Here is a 17371-nt window from a genome sequence, read left to right as displayed (position 1 = left end):
AACAACTTTTAGTCTCAACAACTTGTGATCTGATTGGTTATCACAACTGTCTATCAACTCTATGTGTTCTCAAATTCATCCGCTAACGGTCCCGTTAAGTATCCAATCACAGGACGCGTAAATGTCACGTTAAACGTGAGGCCATCCAGAAGGTCTTACTGACAACAACTCGTGATCTGATTGGCTATCGCAACTGTCTATCAACTGTATGTCCCAATTCACTGACAGTGCACGGACGCCAGCATTGTTGATTCTTAAGGCGTCTGGCAGATTTGGTACAGCATGGCAACATAAGCTGACTGAATTCTGATTGCATACAAACTAAAACTAAAAACAACAGCACTGGTAGGAGCATAATATGACATGAAGAGAATATGAATAATTTTAGAGATTTAGGGAAATGAAATAAAAGAATAATTTTATCTTTAATTATGATAATGATTTTTGGTTACGTTAGGCCAGCAGAGAAGGCCTTGCTGGCCCTGACAGCACACCGCTGGTTTCAAGTGACGTCACTTACAGTTGTTGTTACCCTGGATTGAAGCAGAAGAAGGGGAAACAAGATGATTACTAGTACGAAGTCAAGTGAGTGGCAGATTCTAAATCTGAGGGATTGACTATTGTTGGGTGTGTTGTTGTGTCAAACCTATCTGTGTCATGAGCGCCACTTCCTCCACCATTTCTTTCACCATTGTATCTTCACATTTAACTTTTTAATGTTTAAGCAAGACAAACACTTTTCAAGCTAAGGCATACACGGAAAATGTCTGCAATTTGTGGATGACAAAGCAGACAAGGAAACCTTTGGTGGTGTTGATTTCTGTAATTGTAATTAATGGTTACTATTAGTAGTTATAATGTGGTATAAAACAAGTACAACATCAATACGGTGTTCCCATTTTTGTCGAAGTCCTGTGCTTTTGGCGGTTAAGGTTACCGTATTTTTCGGACTATAAGGCGCACTTCAAATCCTTTCATTTTCTCAAAACTCGACAGTGCGCCTTATAACCCAGTGCGCCTAATGCACGGAATGATTTTGGTTGTGCTTACCGACCTCGAAGCTATTTTAGTTGGTACATTGTGAAATGATAAGTGTGACCAGTAGATGGCAGTCACACATACGCGATACGTGTAGGCTGCAATATGACTTAAGTAAACAACACCAACATTTTATATGTTCCATTGAAAATATAGAACATTACAACTGGTGCTCAAAAATCTATCAAAATGTTTTAGTACGACTTTGGTAAGCTATGAAGCCGCACCACTTGATGGATCGTACTGTGCTTCAACATACGAGTATTATTATGATGTGTGTATAAGGCAAGACATATTTGGCGTTTTGTTTCGCAATATTATGCAAAAGCAACTTTTCTTACCCTCTGATACCTGCTGATCTGTATTTGGGATCTGCATAAGTCCTGACAATTTGCGCGCTTCCACCTTTGTAGTCTGTGTCGACGACGTAGTCGATAAGCTTCTTCTTTTTCTCTATCTTCTTGTTATGTGACATTCATCCTCCGCTGATGCCATTTCTAATATAAAGTAGTGTAAAGTTACTTACTTATATTTGTCAGTAAACTCGCCATGAAAGCGCCAAAACATACCAGTGTAGTGAGTTTACATAATTCATCCAAGGAACTTTAGTTATTAGAGTTCCGGACGAACGTTTTTTCACAGGACAAATTTCCGGCGTTGTTATTGTAGTAGTGAGCCACGGATGAGGAGATGCTGCTCCGTTATTGATTTAAGTAAAGTCTGAATGTCATTAAAACAGTTAACTCATTTCTTCCACTCCCGTCCTTGCTCGCTACACTGCTACAACAAAGATGACGGAGAAAAGACCCTGCCGAAGGTGGGTCACGTAAATAAGACTGCCCACAAAACGGCGCATTCTTGAGGCGACTGTCAGAAAATAGCTTGAAGATGATCTGTAAAACATAATCTATGCAACATTTTGACCAAAGAACCACCATTACATGTTATGTAGACCACAAGGAAGTGTTTTTAATTTAGAAAAAAAAAATAATAATATGACTCCTTTAATGCGCCCTATAATCCGATGCTCCTTTTGTATGAAAATAGACCCGACTAGACCCGCTCATCGGCAGTGCGCTATGGTCCAGAAACTACAGTACAAGGAAAACTTAAAAAATTGTTAACAAGTTCATAAAATCACAAGTTGATTCAATGTTATTACAAAACAGGCTCAAAACATCACAACTTTTGCCGCAAGTTTAAAAATACATGCTGGTTCAGCCAATTTAGGCCACAACAATGCAAAATTCTGGAGGGAACGACTGTTGTCGTGTCCTCCCAGTCTCTCTATTATAACTTATCTAGTTGCTGGATATTAATGTCGGTTTGGTTGTTAAGATGAACGTCAGTGTTTTAATGAACTTTGTTGCCTCTCTGCTTTTTAAAACAGGTTACAGTTTGCAAAAGCTCCTCTGGCTACTGAGCAAGAATGGCCTAAAAAAACTGTCTTTTTAAAAAGCAATTTTTAAAATGTACAAATCGATTCAGAATTGTAATAAGAATCGCCATTTGGATGTAAACATTTTTTTTTCGGCAGAGTTTGAAAGGCTTTAAGGCTCAGAATTTGTTTTGCCAGGAATGTATTTCCATGTCAATGTCTTCGTTTATGCATTATCTTTTGCAATTTTAATTATTAGTTTTTATTTCAGTTCAATGAATTAGGATTACATTTTTCCTGCTTACAGCCAAGATTTCCAGACTCTGGCAAAATGATGAATCAATTTAAAATGCATGAAACTGTCAACAGTATAAATGATGGGTGAAAAAGAGCCGCACAGAAGCAGTCCTGCAAAGATTGAGTTCTTCTGCTTCTATGAATCTCATTTAAAAAAATGCTAATTTTAAGGTCTAGTTTAGTCAAATTGTATTAAATGCTTGTGCAAATTTTGCTGCAAGCGAGAATTTTTATTTTCTTGGAGTTTTATAAGCCCAGTACTGTTTTATCCAATGACACCTAAATGCACCACAGTGCTGCACACAGCATGATACATGTAGACTCTGCGGCCTCAAACTGGCATTGTTTGATGTACGAAAATAACTTTGTTTTACAATATATTGTGACTTTGAATGCTTGCTGGTAAATTGTGTATATAGAAATCATAATCTATTTTCAAAAAGGGATTGTGAAAGGAGCTGCTAAATGGATGCAGGCTTCGAGTGAACTTTGTTTTCTTCATTCTCGTACCCTGGTGAGTCAGTAGTTTTCATTTATGTATTTAGCACTCACTTTTGTACATTAAGAGTTATTAAAATGTATTAGATGTGATGTTTGATGGCAATTATTCCTTAAACCAACCAGGATATGTGATTGTTATATCTTACTTGTGAGCTATTAGCAACATTAGCTTCACCATTAACACGTAAACTTGCGCACCTACACTCTTGGTATTAAATTGTTGTGGATTTAGCATTAACATTTAAAAAAAAATGTTTTTTCTAGTTATTATTTGTGATTTATTTCAGAATCAGAATTATTATTGTCATTGCACAGGATACAACGACATTGTGTGCAATTTTAACAGTCTAAAAACAAATAAAAAAAGATTAATAATAAAACTAAAAGAAGAAGTATTACACAGATAGTTGAATGTTGCACAATGGTTTCGTTAAACATTCTTAAAAACACAGCAAGATGTTTCATGTGGTATATTGCACTGTTGATGCCATGACCTGTCCTTGGTCATGCCTTGCCTTTGTTGTGGTTTTATTTTGTTTTGAGGTTCTATTTCATATCAGGTCAACAGTGTTGGGACTAACGCGTTACAAAGTAACGCGTTACTGTGACACCCTTATTTTTGCCGGTAACTAGTAGTCTAACGCGTTATTTTATATATTCAGTAACTCAGTTACCGTTACTACATGATGCGTTACCGCGTTATTTCACGTTATTTTTTTTATAGTATCGGCTAGAAACTGAGAAGATCTGAGTGTGTTTTATTGGAGAGCTGCGGTGTCGTCCTTCTGATTCTTCCTGTATCACAAGGAAGAGAAGAGGCGCGCTGTGTGTGAGTGTGTGTGTGGGGGGGCGTTTCTGTGTTTACTAACAAGACATCATGGCGGAGCCGAAGCCGAGTTTCTTAACATGGAGATATTCTCACTACTTTTCTTTTGTCGAGCACAAAGAAAATAACATTTTAGTTAAATGTAAGTTGTGTCTTGGATCAAAGATCCTATCTACTGCCAAAAACAGCAATTCAATTCTGCTGAAACAGCTACAAAAGCAACATGCTTCGACAACGCTAGTAAAGAGAGACACAGACTCTGATGCCACTTCACCTCCACCTCCACCTCCACCTCCACCTCCACCTAAGGATTTTAACGGAGGGACTGCTAGCCAGGACAACATTGATAGAGACATTGCAGCATATGTGCTGGAAGACATGCAGGCTATTTCTACAGTGGGGTCACCCGCTTTCAGGCAGCTAATTAGCATGACAGCGGGCGTCAAACGGCAAATGGCACGAAAACATTTTCCAAGTACCTGGACACAGTGGACAGTGAGTACATAAACATGGAAAGCAAGCTAAAGAAGACACTCCAAACTCTGCCTCTGCTCATCATTCAGCACTGAAAGTACACACACTGTCAATTCTCTTATATACTCTTTAATTCTAGACTTCTAGAGTGTTTGATTATCACATCAATCTAAATGTATAGACTATAAAGTTCACAAACATAAAGAGGGATCCTAGTGTGTCAGGCCAATCTTTCCTTTTCTCTAAACTAAAACTGGGGAAATGCGTAGAGTGTTCTGGGCTTCAGTACAGTGTTGATCTCCTGAAGACATGATTTTATTTCACAATTCCTTGAGAGAGAAAAAACGCCTTGTTAGGCGTGTGTATATCAGTACATTGTATTATTCTCCAGTGCAATAACAGTACCGAAATGGAAGCTAAAAGGGCATTAATGGGAGCCTTAAAAAAAAAAAAAAAGTAACTAAATAGTTACTTTTCACAGTAACACATTACTTTTTGGTGTAAGTAACTGAGTTAGTAACTGAGTTACTTTTGAAATAAAGTAACTAGTAACTGGATCTAGTTACTGGTTTTCAGTAACCAACCCAACACTGCAGGTCAACACGCCATCGTATGGATCACTTTCTCCAAGGGGGAGCTGTTCAGGAGACAAAGTAGCAAATTAATCACATTAACACCTTTCACCCTGTGGGCGCAATTACAGCCTATTAATACAGCGGCGTAGTTGCCTGGTCAGTCTATTATTGTCCTGGAGGGCGTGAGTATAGTTTTCAGACTGAGACATGTTATATGAAAATAGCGATAATATATACCTTCTTCCTTCAGGAACAGCTTGGTGCTTCAAGTAAGAAAGATTGCGGGAAAGAGAAAAAGTAAAAGAAACGCATCATCGGATCGTTTGGAGATATATTTATTGTGAGTCGTTGCAGAGAGGCTCTTTCCCCTACCTTACGTGGATGAAATTGTTTGTTGCAGTCGTACGCTATACTTGAGGTTTCATCCACATGTGTTTTTTCTCGCCAAGTGACTGTCTTGGTGTGCCAGAACATGCCACAGGACGACATTTTTCCACTCTCTCAATGCTCCTTGATCAAGGTGGTCAGCAGGCAGAAAATGGGCTGGACACACAGGCGGCCTGCCGCTGGTGGAAAGATAGCAAGCGCGGAAGAGGAAACGCCCAGAGAAGGTGTTTGGGCAGCTGCAGCTGCAGGTACAGGAAATGCAAGGTACCCTGCAGGAGCTTGTTTAGGCTCTGTGCCCTTTGAAGCTGCTAGACATGAGCAGGCCAGCTCCTAAGGTCTAGGATAAGGAGCCAGATCTACTTTCTGTTTCAGCCTGTCACAATCTGGACTACCTGCTGGAAGAAACCCCATGGTATTTCTCAGTCATGCCAGACATGCTGTCATAGGCTCTCGGGCAGCTCCTGCGCCAGAACCCTGGGGTGTACAGGCTCCATGTCTGGCACCTAGACGGGCCCACATTTCAGCTTAAGTCCTGCTGTCATGGCTACCCCGCAGGCAGCCACAGCTCTTTCTACCCGGATGATATACGCTGGTAGAAGGAAACGGTTTTGCCAGTGGTGTACAGTAAAGGGCTGAAACCTGGTCACATGTGGGACATGGGGGTTCACTTTTTTTTACAGACACTGTAGGAGAAACGGCTGACAGAATCCACCTTGAGGGGCTATGTGGCGGCCATATCTGACCATCACATCCCTATTGAGTGTTGGACAGTGGGCTCAAAGCCCCTTTGGTAGCCAGTTTTTGAAGGGGGCTCAGCGTATACGGTCACCAAGGTCCCACATGGTCTCATCATGGGATTTGCAGTTAATGCTGCGGCCTCTATCGGAGCCTCTTTTTGAACCTTTGGCCAATTTGGGGTTGGAGCTTCTATCCCTTAAAACAGCCTTTCTCTTTGCCATGGCTTTAGCAAAATGGGTCTCTGAACTGCATGCCGTGTTTGTGCATCTGTCTTGTCTGAGATTAGGAGGAGAAGGATCTGCCATCTCTCTCCTGCTTAATTTATATTTTTTTTAACCAAAGGTGTTCCCCCCTCGCTCTTTTGCGTTGAGGCCCTTGGTTCTAGAGCCCTTTCATCCTACTCCCCATGAATCGGCTGAGGCAGCCCAGTTGCACTTAGTCTGTCCGGTCCTTGAGGGTGTACATTGACTGCACATCCCTTGTTAGACAGACCAATCAGCTCTTTGTGTGATATGGGGAAGCTAAGCTGGGCTAAACTCCGTCTAAGCAGCGTTTGGACCGCTGGGTTGTTGAGACCATACCTCTGGTCTATGATGGGACTGGGGTCCACTCCCCTAGAGGGATGCTGCCTCTAGGGCGCTCTTCAAAGGGGCTCCCTTGGAGGACATTTGTGTGGCAGCCGGTTGGGCCTCTTGGAGGCCCATCAACGTTCCTGTTTTGTTCTTGAACGGGTTTGTGCTGAAAATGAAATTTCGCCGTACTTGTGCAATGACAATAAAGTTAATTCCTTCCCTTTAGGACCTTAGCAAGGTTTTACAGACTAAATGTTGCTTCATCAATGGCCCCTGCGGTTCTGGAAGCAGGCTAGTGAACTGTGCTGTCCCTGCCATGCTGGACAGTGGCTTCTCGCCAGGGAAGTGTGTGTGGTCCCTGCCGTGGTACAGCACGGCAGGGACCACACACACTTCCCTGATCAATGAACACACGTACACACGTGTGTTCATTGATTTTAAGTAAGTTCTGTTTATAGGGACTTTTTTTTCCTCAGTTAAAAATAGTTTATTTTACAACAAGTGGCCTTCATCTGACTTTGACTGTTTAATCACAGCCTGGGGCTTTCCTCAATAAATTATATTCTGGACCAAACTGTTGTTCTGAGATTTTTTAGCCGCACTACATCTCCTGTCTGACCATACTTGGTATACTGTTGACATACACAGTGGCGTGTTTACCTGATATGAAATAGAACGGATTGGTACAGAAGGTAACCGTGGGTCATAGAGATGCGCGGTTTGCGGACACAACCGCGGAGTCCGCGGATTATCCGCGGATCGGGCGGATGAAATTAAAAAAAATACGATTTTATCCGCTCGCGGGTCGGGTCGGGCGGATTAAGTAGATTTTTTTTTTTTTTTTTTTTTTTTTTTTTTTTGCGGGTGGCAGTTAAACCAATTCGGAAATATATATACATAGTTAAATGTTGTTACCCACATACGAAAAACGAGCAGGCACCTGCTGCATATGCCACAACAGAAGAAAAAAAAAGAAAAGAGATGGACACTTTTACGGAGCGGAGAAGGGACGCCTCGCCGGGGTCCGGGACCGAGGCCCCTTCCCCCGAGAGGGCCCCACCGGGAGCCGTAGCTGAGGCGATCCGCGAGAAGGGCCCGACGCACGTCCAGGGTCACTACCGCGCCCACCGCACCGACACCCCGCCTCGTCCGCTTTCGCCGCGGCCGGCGTCACGCGCAGCAGGTAAGCAGCTTACCTGCCCGCCACCCCCGTGGCCGGGGGCTCGTAACATGGGTCACTCCGCGCGCTCCGCCCGCGCAGCTTACCTGCTTGCCACCCCTGTTGCCGGGGGCGCGTAACAGGGGTCACTCCGCGCGCAGTGCGCTCACGAAAGGGGTGGGGCTCACCCTGGTTGATATAGAGAGCAGGACGGTGGCCATGGAATTTCATTTAAGGTTTGTGATAAACCATCAAACTCATTCGTTAAAAGGACTCTATAGTAATATAAAGCGAATTTTTCTGGACATTATCATGCAAGAAACGTTTATTTTTGGGATCGCGATCACCGTGTAATGATTTTTAAGGGTTGCATTACATTATTAACTGTCCCATGTGATCAGCCAGTGCGATTGGAAGTCCATGCTCAATTATTGCCTCCGTAAATAAAACTTCGGCATTTATCACATCCAAAGAATCTGTTTGGGCAACGGAAAACGTTGAAAGTTTTCCACTTGTATCGCTAGCAACGGCATTAGACTGGTGTTTTTTTGTCCCAACGTGGTCTTTTACATCGCTAATTCCTCCGTGTCCGATCGAAAAATCTTGTCTGCACAAGGTGCAATTCGCGTAGTTTTCACCCTTTTTTTTTTTTTTTTATTAATATTAGATATATAACAACGGGCGGATGGCGGGCGGGTGCAGTTCTGATCAAACGTTACATCGGGTGGATGGCGGATGGTTGATGACTTTCTGACGCGGTTGCGGATGAAATAAATTGCCTATCCGCGCATCTCTAGTGGGTCAACATACTTGCTTGCAGTGCCATTCAGAAAGCTGGTTCAGTCTCAGTCGGAGAAAAGAGACTGAAAAGGTGACTACACAGCTGTATTTACAGGTTCTGATTGAACCGCAAGGAGGAGGTGGTAATATGGTTTATTTTCTGCATTGTCTCCTAAACAGCTCATCCTCGGAGAGTGACCCATACGCTAGCGTGTTGACCTTTATTTATAGAACCACGGTTACCTTCGTAACCATCCGTTCTGTTTCTGTTGCAGCGCGCCCTTACTTGGTGACCTCTAGTTGCTAGGGGTGCTGATTAACCAATTAACACCGATAAACGGGAGATGACTGTAATGAAATGTCCAATTACAACCATACATTGTTTAGTTTTAAACAAACAGTTAAATTAGGTAAAATGTAATTGATGTCATTTTAATAAAAGAAACAATACATGCAGCAACCCAAGGGGGATGTATTGTACTGTAAATATTTAAATCCAAATCATTAGGGGTTTCATCAGACAGCAGTATGCGGCTCACAGAAAGAGATAGAATAATTCACATCACATTATCATCACCGCTGAAGTCTTTGCAAATAAGTTAATTTCTTAATGATGTTTGCATTCCATAATGTTTTCTGTAGCGTAGGCTTATGAGGTTTTTACCAGTGCAGTGATTTATTTCTACCATTTCATCCACTTCACTTACAGGAAAATATTCAAACATATGCAAACACGAGCTTAAGGGCTAATTACTTCTACTGCATACGATTGCTCTTTTTAAGGATATAAAGTTTTAGAAGGTTATATTTTTCAAGTTGCAAAACTGATTTGACCCACAATTACATGTGGTTAAAGTAATATAAACCTACTTAACAATTCAAGGTAGGAAGTGGAGGTAATATAAGTGGAAGTTATGCAAATTATAATATATTCAACATATTCCCTTAAACTGTAACTCATTTATTTACATAATGCCTGCATATTTTTTGGTGATACTTCAGACTTTCCTCTCACGTTAACCCTGCTTTTTTTTTTTTTATTTAATTTAGATATTAATTGAACAAAAGGGTTTTAGCTAGTCAAGATATGTTATAATGTATTTTACGGATTATAGAGTGCATCTTTATATAAACAGCACCCATTAAATTTTGTGGGGGAAATATAATGTTCCATATATTAGCTGCACCGGATTATAAGCCGCAGATATATACTCTGCAAATGAGTAATTTACTCAGAAATATTTTGTAAATGTTCATTTTTATACATTAATTGTTTCCAAACGGTGTCTGTAACACGGCAGTGATACAACTGATCAAACAAAACAGAGGACATCGTCATAGACCCACGAGCTGTGGAAACTAGCTCTCCATTCAGCTAAACAGACTCAATCCCTCTTCTGTGACATCTTGGTGAATTTACTGAGGAATTTGTGAAACTGAAACAATACAAAAGTAATGCTGTTGTAAGTTAATAATACTAACACAGACACTTGTAAATGTGTTAGTATATTAGCTAATGCTAACAACGCTCGCTTGATTACATTACGATGGCACGTTTAATTATGCATGAAAAAACTCCTACAGACATTACACATGGGACGGTTCAGTAAATATAAACAGTTTTAGTTATATTGTAAAACTTACAAACCTTGCCTGGTGTGATAAATGAAAAATCCATATGAGTAGAAACGCTATGGACGGCTTGAGGAAAGAACGTCACTTCTACTTCCGGTTGAGAGAGCTAAATGGAAGAACACCGCAGCACCTGCAGTGAGCTAACACATCCAAAAGATGGCGCCATAACAGAAACAATAACACACCTTTTCAGTGCATTTGCTTGTTTTTTTTTTTATAAACAATTTGCATTATGGCTCTCAGCGAAGAAAAATCCATAAATTAACTGCACCTGTTCATAAGCTGCAGGGTTAAAAGTGTAAGAAAAAAGTAGCGGTTTATTGTCCACAAATTAGATTAATTAAAAAACCAAGATAATGTTACTTAACCATGTTATAAGGACAAAAATCAAGGGAAAAGACTATTTCAAGCAAGTCCAACTTGCTTCTCCTTCATTTAGATCTTCTTAATTCTAAGTAGTTATTATATGATCAACAAAACTGTGATACAAACAGAACAGGTCAGTTCAATTGTTTTCCAATTTTGTAAATTCGATCATTTGAGTACAAATGAAGACTAATTTCCAAAACATGCTAAATAGCGTGCGCAGGCTATAATATTGCATGTTCTTTTAGTGGGGGTGTGTTGCGCGTGATCTACTAAGACTGCAATTGATAACAAGTGCGAAAATGGTGCAGACCGCCCCATTCATTTATACAATTTTTAGCACGCTGACGACACGCTCTGCAGGGAGGCAGTGGACCATCACAACACTGCAGCGCATTCATGCATCTAGAACACTGGTTTTTAACCTTGTTGGAGGTACAGAACCCCACCAGTTTCATATGCGCCTTCACCGAACCCTTCTTTAGTGAAAAATAAAATGTTTTTTTTTCAAATTCAAGACACAGTTATGTCTTTTACTGGTGCACAAAATGAACCGTGCATGAACATCACCTTTTTCAAAGAACAACACATACAGTGCATGAACTCACAACAAATTACACACCTGCAAATCAGATGGAAAATTAGAGGAAAAATTGTTTGGGGGTATCCATAATACGCCGATAGGGAGAAGTTTTTATTTACACGATGAGTTGGGTGTGTCTTGACCTCAGCGGCGGAGGCTCCGCCGAACCCCTGAGGCTGAGTCACCGAACCCCTAGGGTTCGATCGAACCCAGGTTAAGAACCACTCATCTAGAATGATCCAAACTCAAGAAAATGCATATTGCAAGACATTTTTTTATATAGCAGATATATTTTAATTTAATATTTCCTAAATGGAAGAAAAAAACACCAGCAGACACTAAAACGCATCAATTGAATTTGTTTTAATCAGCACCTTAAGTCATAAGGCCGCACTAAAGTTATATTGATGAATAGATGATATGTCTAATATTTTTATTTTTGACAGGGCAAATATTTTAAAAAGCACTCGTAGGAGGGAGCTGCAACCCGATCGTCTCCTTTTTCACAGCTATTACTGTGCAACTGCCAGTTTGCGGGCACATTTCAGAAGTGCAAATTATAGACACAAAACAGAGGCCACAAACCGTTTTAGTGTCAATAAATCACATTGCACAGGCTAAACATTACATTTTCTTCTCCAAATATTGTGGGCGATCTGATGTTCAGCATATATTTTGCATTTTCATGAAGACAAGCTAAATGGATTGTGCTCATTTTGCTCACTTTAGCGATTATTGTGTGAAATTCCGGAAATAACTGAAAGTTTCTCCTCAAATTTGTGTTGGACGTTGACAGACGTTTTGGGGTTGAAACAATAAACATTAAAATAAATACCTCACTCAGTGATGTCGCTATAAGAAAAATACATTTAGGTATGGCCATGGTTAAGACGCCTCTGCCATAGTCTTCAGCTGTGCGCTGCCGCTTTCCATCTTGGTTGCATCACTGCATCAAACAATTCGCAGGCATATTTCAAGTCAGTCTTGCTGTAACAGGTGGGTGACGTTACACAGTAGATGTGTGTGAGGTTTAGAAAATACCTTGGAAAATCTTCTTCTGTGGACGCTATTGCGCTGCTTGGCCACAAAAGTAGCATCAGCACTGAAAAGCTATTCGATGTTAAAACAGTGACCACACTACCGACAAGTGCGGTTAAACTAGAGACCTCCGATTTCGGGAGGTGGTGGGGTGGGGTGGGGGGTGGGGGGCGTGGTTAAGAGGGGAGGAGTATATTTACAGCTAGAATTCACCAAGTCAAGTATTTCATATATATATATATATAAGAAATACTTGACTTTCAGTGAATTCTAGCTATATATATATATATATATATATATATATATATATGTATATATATAAATAAAATAAATACTTGAATTTCAGTGTTCATTTATTTACACATATACACACACATAACACTCATCTACTCATTGTTGAGTTAAGGGTTGAATTGTCCATCCTTGTTCTATTCTCTGTCACTATTTTTCTAACCATGCTGAACACCCTCTCTGATGATGCATTGCTGTGTGGCACGCACAAAAGTGCTTTCATCAAATGCACTAGAGTCTGGAATCTTCCATCTCTCCCTAGCATGGCCCAAAACCGGTCAATTCTTGCTTCCTGAGGAAGATCTTCACTGCCAAGCACTTGGTAGTCCACTACTTCTTCCCGGAGGCTATCCAGGTCCAATCGCAGCTGCGGCTTGGAACTTACAAGCATATTTCTTCATCTTACTCGTCGTCGGCGTCGCCATGGCTGTATCTTCCTCGTTCTTCTGCTTCGTCTCCTTGTTGTGTGCGCAGTTGTGCACTCTCTAAAAGCCGTAGATGTTATTGTCACATATGCATGTACAGTAGATGGCAGTATTGTCCTGTTTAAGAGTGTCACAACATTGCTGTTTACGACAGACGAACTGCTTTACGGTAGACGAAAACGTGACTGCTGTTGTTGTGTGTTGTTACCGCACTGGGAGGACGTTAATGAAACTGCCTAACAATAAACCCACATAAGAAACCAAGAACTCGCCCTCGATCATTCTACAGTTATAATGTGATTGGGCAGGCACGCTGTTTATATTGTGGGAAAGCGGACGTGAAAACAGGCTGTCGACACGTCACTCAGGTCCGCATGAAACTGGAGGGGGCGTGGCCTCCACCTCCGCCTGAATTTCGGGAGAACATTTGTCCCGGGAGGTTTTCGGGAGAGGCGCTGAATTTCGGGAGTCTCCCGGATAATCCGGGAGGGTTGGCAAGTATGAGCACTGCTACTGCCCAACACTGTCAGTTGCTTCCCACAAATGTGCACCATTTCAGCGCAAGGACTTTTCAGTGTGGTCACTCTTTCTATCTGGCGGGGTGGAGCGTGTCTTGCTGTCTGCACATAAAACTTGCTTCACAGCTGCAATGCATTGCAAATGTTCGAAGTCAGGTGTAATCAACTCGCAGCCCGCGGGCCAAATCTGAGTTCAGTTAAACAACTTGCAAAAGTCTAACATTAACACTAACACTGTCATAAAGATGCTCTTTGACTACTTTAAATTATTTTGTAGTAAGCCCTCAAAAACAGACACAATTAAATGTCCACTGCAGAGGATGCTGGTTCTCAGGGATATACGAAAATAAAATGGCAATGAAGGGAGAAGTCCGCCCCCCGACTCCTTAGTTTTTTGGAAATGTGGCCCCCAAAACGAGTTCGTTCAATGTGGAATTCCAGGTTGGCCAATTTTCCAACATCAGTGCAAACGAAAATACTGTGTACTGCCAAAATCACATGCTCAGTGACTGGTCAACATGCGAAAGTGCACGAGCAAATGTGGGGAACTGAATTTAAGAGGGGTTCGGAGAGTCTTCAAAATGACCCAAGGTTTGGACTTCCTGCCTCAGACACCTCCCCCAGAAAACATCAAGCGTGTTCACCTGTGATGGACACATTTGTTTAACTATTGATAAGATATCTAATGCTGTGGGCATCTCCCGTGAACGTGTTGAGAATATTCTACAGAAGGAACTTGACATGGTGATGGCTTCTGTTTGGTGGGCGCCACGACATTTGACACCTGATCAAAATCCCACCAGGTTGGTCATGTCGCGGGGCAAACTTGGAACTTTTTTAAACCGGTTAAGGCGGTTTTCTTGAACGTTACTCACCCAAGATGAATGTTGAGTTCGCCACTTTGAGCCAGAGACCAAGTATCAGTCCTTGCAGTGGAAACACCCGTCACCAAAGTGTTGTCATAGCCAATGTTAATGTAAATAGGCCTCTATTACCACCTTTATGAGTCCTCAATTCTGTATCCAATGTGGGTTTATAAAGAAGGAATACACAAAGTTAGCACTAGTATTTTTTTAATTTAAAGAACGCTAAGTTGCATTAATGCAGCATAACTCCGTCTTAGTCAGCATGACTTACTATTGTAGAAGCAGAATCATACAGTCCCTCTACGAGATGAGCATCATATTCCTACCTAAGCATGCAACATGTTAGAAGGCGGCTGGAATTAGTAGAATGCAGAAAATAAAGCTCTCTTCTCAACTATTAACACCTTCCCTTCCTCCATCAACCTTGCACGGATCACCCCATTTTAAAGTTGTCCGCCCAACTTGGGATGCTCAGGCAGCTGGCCAGAATAAAATATTTTAGTGTCAGCTGCTTTGACATGTATTATTTAAAAAAGCCCATATGCCCATAATCTGTCATTCTGTCTCATTAAGTGAGTGGATTACCTGCCCTTAAAGAGCTGACACCATGGAGCACCCTTACCAAGATTGTTTTCCGAGTGAGTTTCTCGAAAGTGCACCTAAGTCATAGTATAGTCATAACCACAATTGCTCAAAAATAGTAAAAGTAAACTGTGATCACACATGTGTACAACTCTTAGTTGCTCAGTGATATGGGTCGTTTTAAGAACTAGACGATAGCGTATCGTTTGAATTTAGACAATTACGAAGCCAAACGATTCTCGGTTTTGGTTCTTTTTCGGGGCCAAGGTCAAACATTTATTATGTGTTTGTCATTGTTTTCAAGCAGTATGTAAACAAGTAAAATTAATTAAATACGTTCATTTCTTTTCAGGCAGGAAGAGCAGGACTGGGATGAGGGGAGGCGCCTCGTTTCTGGTCCAAAGCCAACCGCAAGGAGAGGAAGGAGATGGTTGTGGCGGAGGTGACAAGGATGGAGGAAGGGCGCTATAAGATTAAGGTTGTGTCGCAGGGCCAACAAGGAAGCTGAACAATCTGGGTGGGAATTACCAAACGAAACATCAGAATTGTGGAAAATTCCACAGGCAAGGCTTAGTTAGCTTCCTGACTTGGTCAACCTATGATACATTTCTCTGCCCTCGCAATTAACACCAGTGATTTGGGAATGAGAAATGTTGTTAACTTTGCAATACCCGAAAAGCAAGCCTCCAGCGCATCCTGTTACCTCGGATTTCCACCACAGAACGGGGCCGCTATTCGCAATCTGGAAATCCCCACCGCCATTCTGTTGCGGCTCCGTCGTGCAGCAAAACTTTTACGAGATCTAGCGAATCCGTGCGCAATCATGTGAGGGGAGTTGTAGTAAAGTGAACCACAACAGTTTATTCTGTTGCACAGACGCACACACACCAACCACTTCCCTGCTTTCCCGGCCCTCATATCAGCTTGTATTTGACACAGGTCCCCATATCGCTGCCTGGGGTATGCCTGTATAGAATTATTTAATTTTGAAAGTTTGATCATATTATGCCTTAACTGGCTCACCTGCACTCGCTTTCTGTGCACTTAGTATGTGACTTTAAGGTTTTATTACTTTCGTATAGAATACTAAACGGTCTAGCTTTATCCTGTCTTGCCGATTGTATTGTACCATATGTCCGGGCTAGAAATCTGCTTTCTCAGAACTCCATCTTAGAAGTGATTCCCAGAGCCCCCAAAAATTTGGGGGGCTAAGAGTGTTTTCTATTTGGGCACCGGTACTCTGGAATGCCCTACCGGTAACAGACATGCTACCATTTAAGTTCCATCTTAAAATTAATTTATACACTCTTGCTCTTAAAAAGACCCCTTTTCAGAACAGTTGACCTGCTGCGTCTTTTTTCTGCTCTGCCCCCTCTACTGCGTGCAGAGGTTTTCAGGTGACCACAGATCAGTTCCCACGGACGAGTTGCTAGTGGGACACAGGATGGATCACTCCTCTGTGGACAAGTTGGTGGCGTCTCTACGCTGCCGACTTGTCTACATGCAAGAGATCCACCCTAAGGACTGAACCACATCTGCGATCCCTCCCAAGTTTTCTCATTGTTCCCTTTGGGTTGAGTTTTTTCTTGCCCAGATGTGGGTTCAGATCCAAGGATGTCGTTGTGGTTTGTGAAGTCCTTTAAGGCACTTGTGATTAATGGCTATAGAAATACATTTTGAATGATCGATTGATTTTTGTATGTTTCGTTTTTTTTGGTCTGACCTTTTGGTACGGATTACTAACAAAATCCAACGTACCCAGTGTTTCCCACAGACCGGCAATCAGTTTGTAGCGAATGGGATGTGGCCAGGGGTGTGATGGGGGCCTGGCGTGGGTCTCAATATGACATCTTATATTTGTATAATTGGCTACAATGTATGTATTTTTTAAAGGTTAATAAATGGTTGCACATATATTTAAAAACAAGTCTGTATTATTCGTTTTTAGTGTCAAAATATCTGTTTCTTGTTTTGCTGTATGTTAAAATTGTTGCTGCTTATTTTATCCCTACAATATTACACAGGCTACATTTTGGCATTTATCTAAACGGTCCTTTTGAATTAGAGATGTAAAAACTTTCAGCTTGAGGTTGTTATTTTTTTCTCCACAAAGAAGTTACTGTAAAACTAAACACAGAAAGGAAAGTATACACATAAAGTGTATGGGGTTATATTTGTGTCTTAATGTTGAGGTCGCAAAGGCAGATTTTGAGGACAGAAAAAAATGTTTTACAAGCACAGACATTATATTTTGAAACTATTTTTTTGATCAAATGTGTTTTGTGCATAATAAAGGTGTTTGCAGGTAGCACGGTGGCCCAGGAGTTAGTGCATGTGCCTCA

This window comes from Nerophis lumbriciformis, linkage group LG19 (genome assembly GCF_033978685.3).
Source record: "Nerophis lumbriciformis linkage group LG19, RoL_Nlum_v2.1, whole genome shotgun sequence".
NCBI lineage: Eukaryota > Metazoa > Chordata > Actinopteri > Syngnathiformes > Syngnathidae > Nerophis > Nerophis lumbriciformis.
This window is presented reverse-complemented; position numbering follows the sequence as displayed.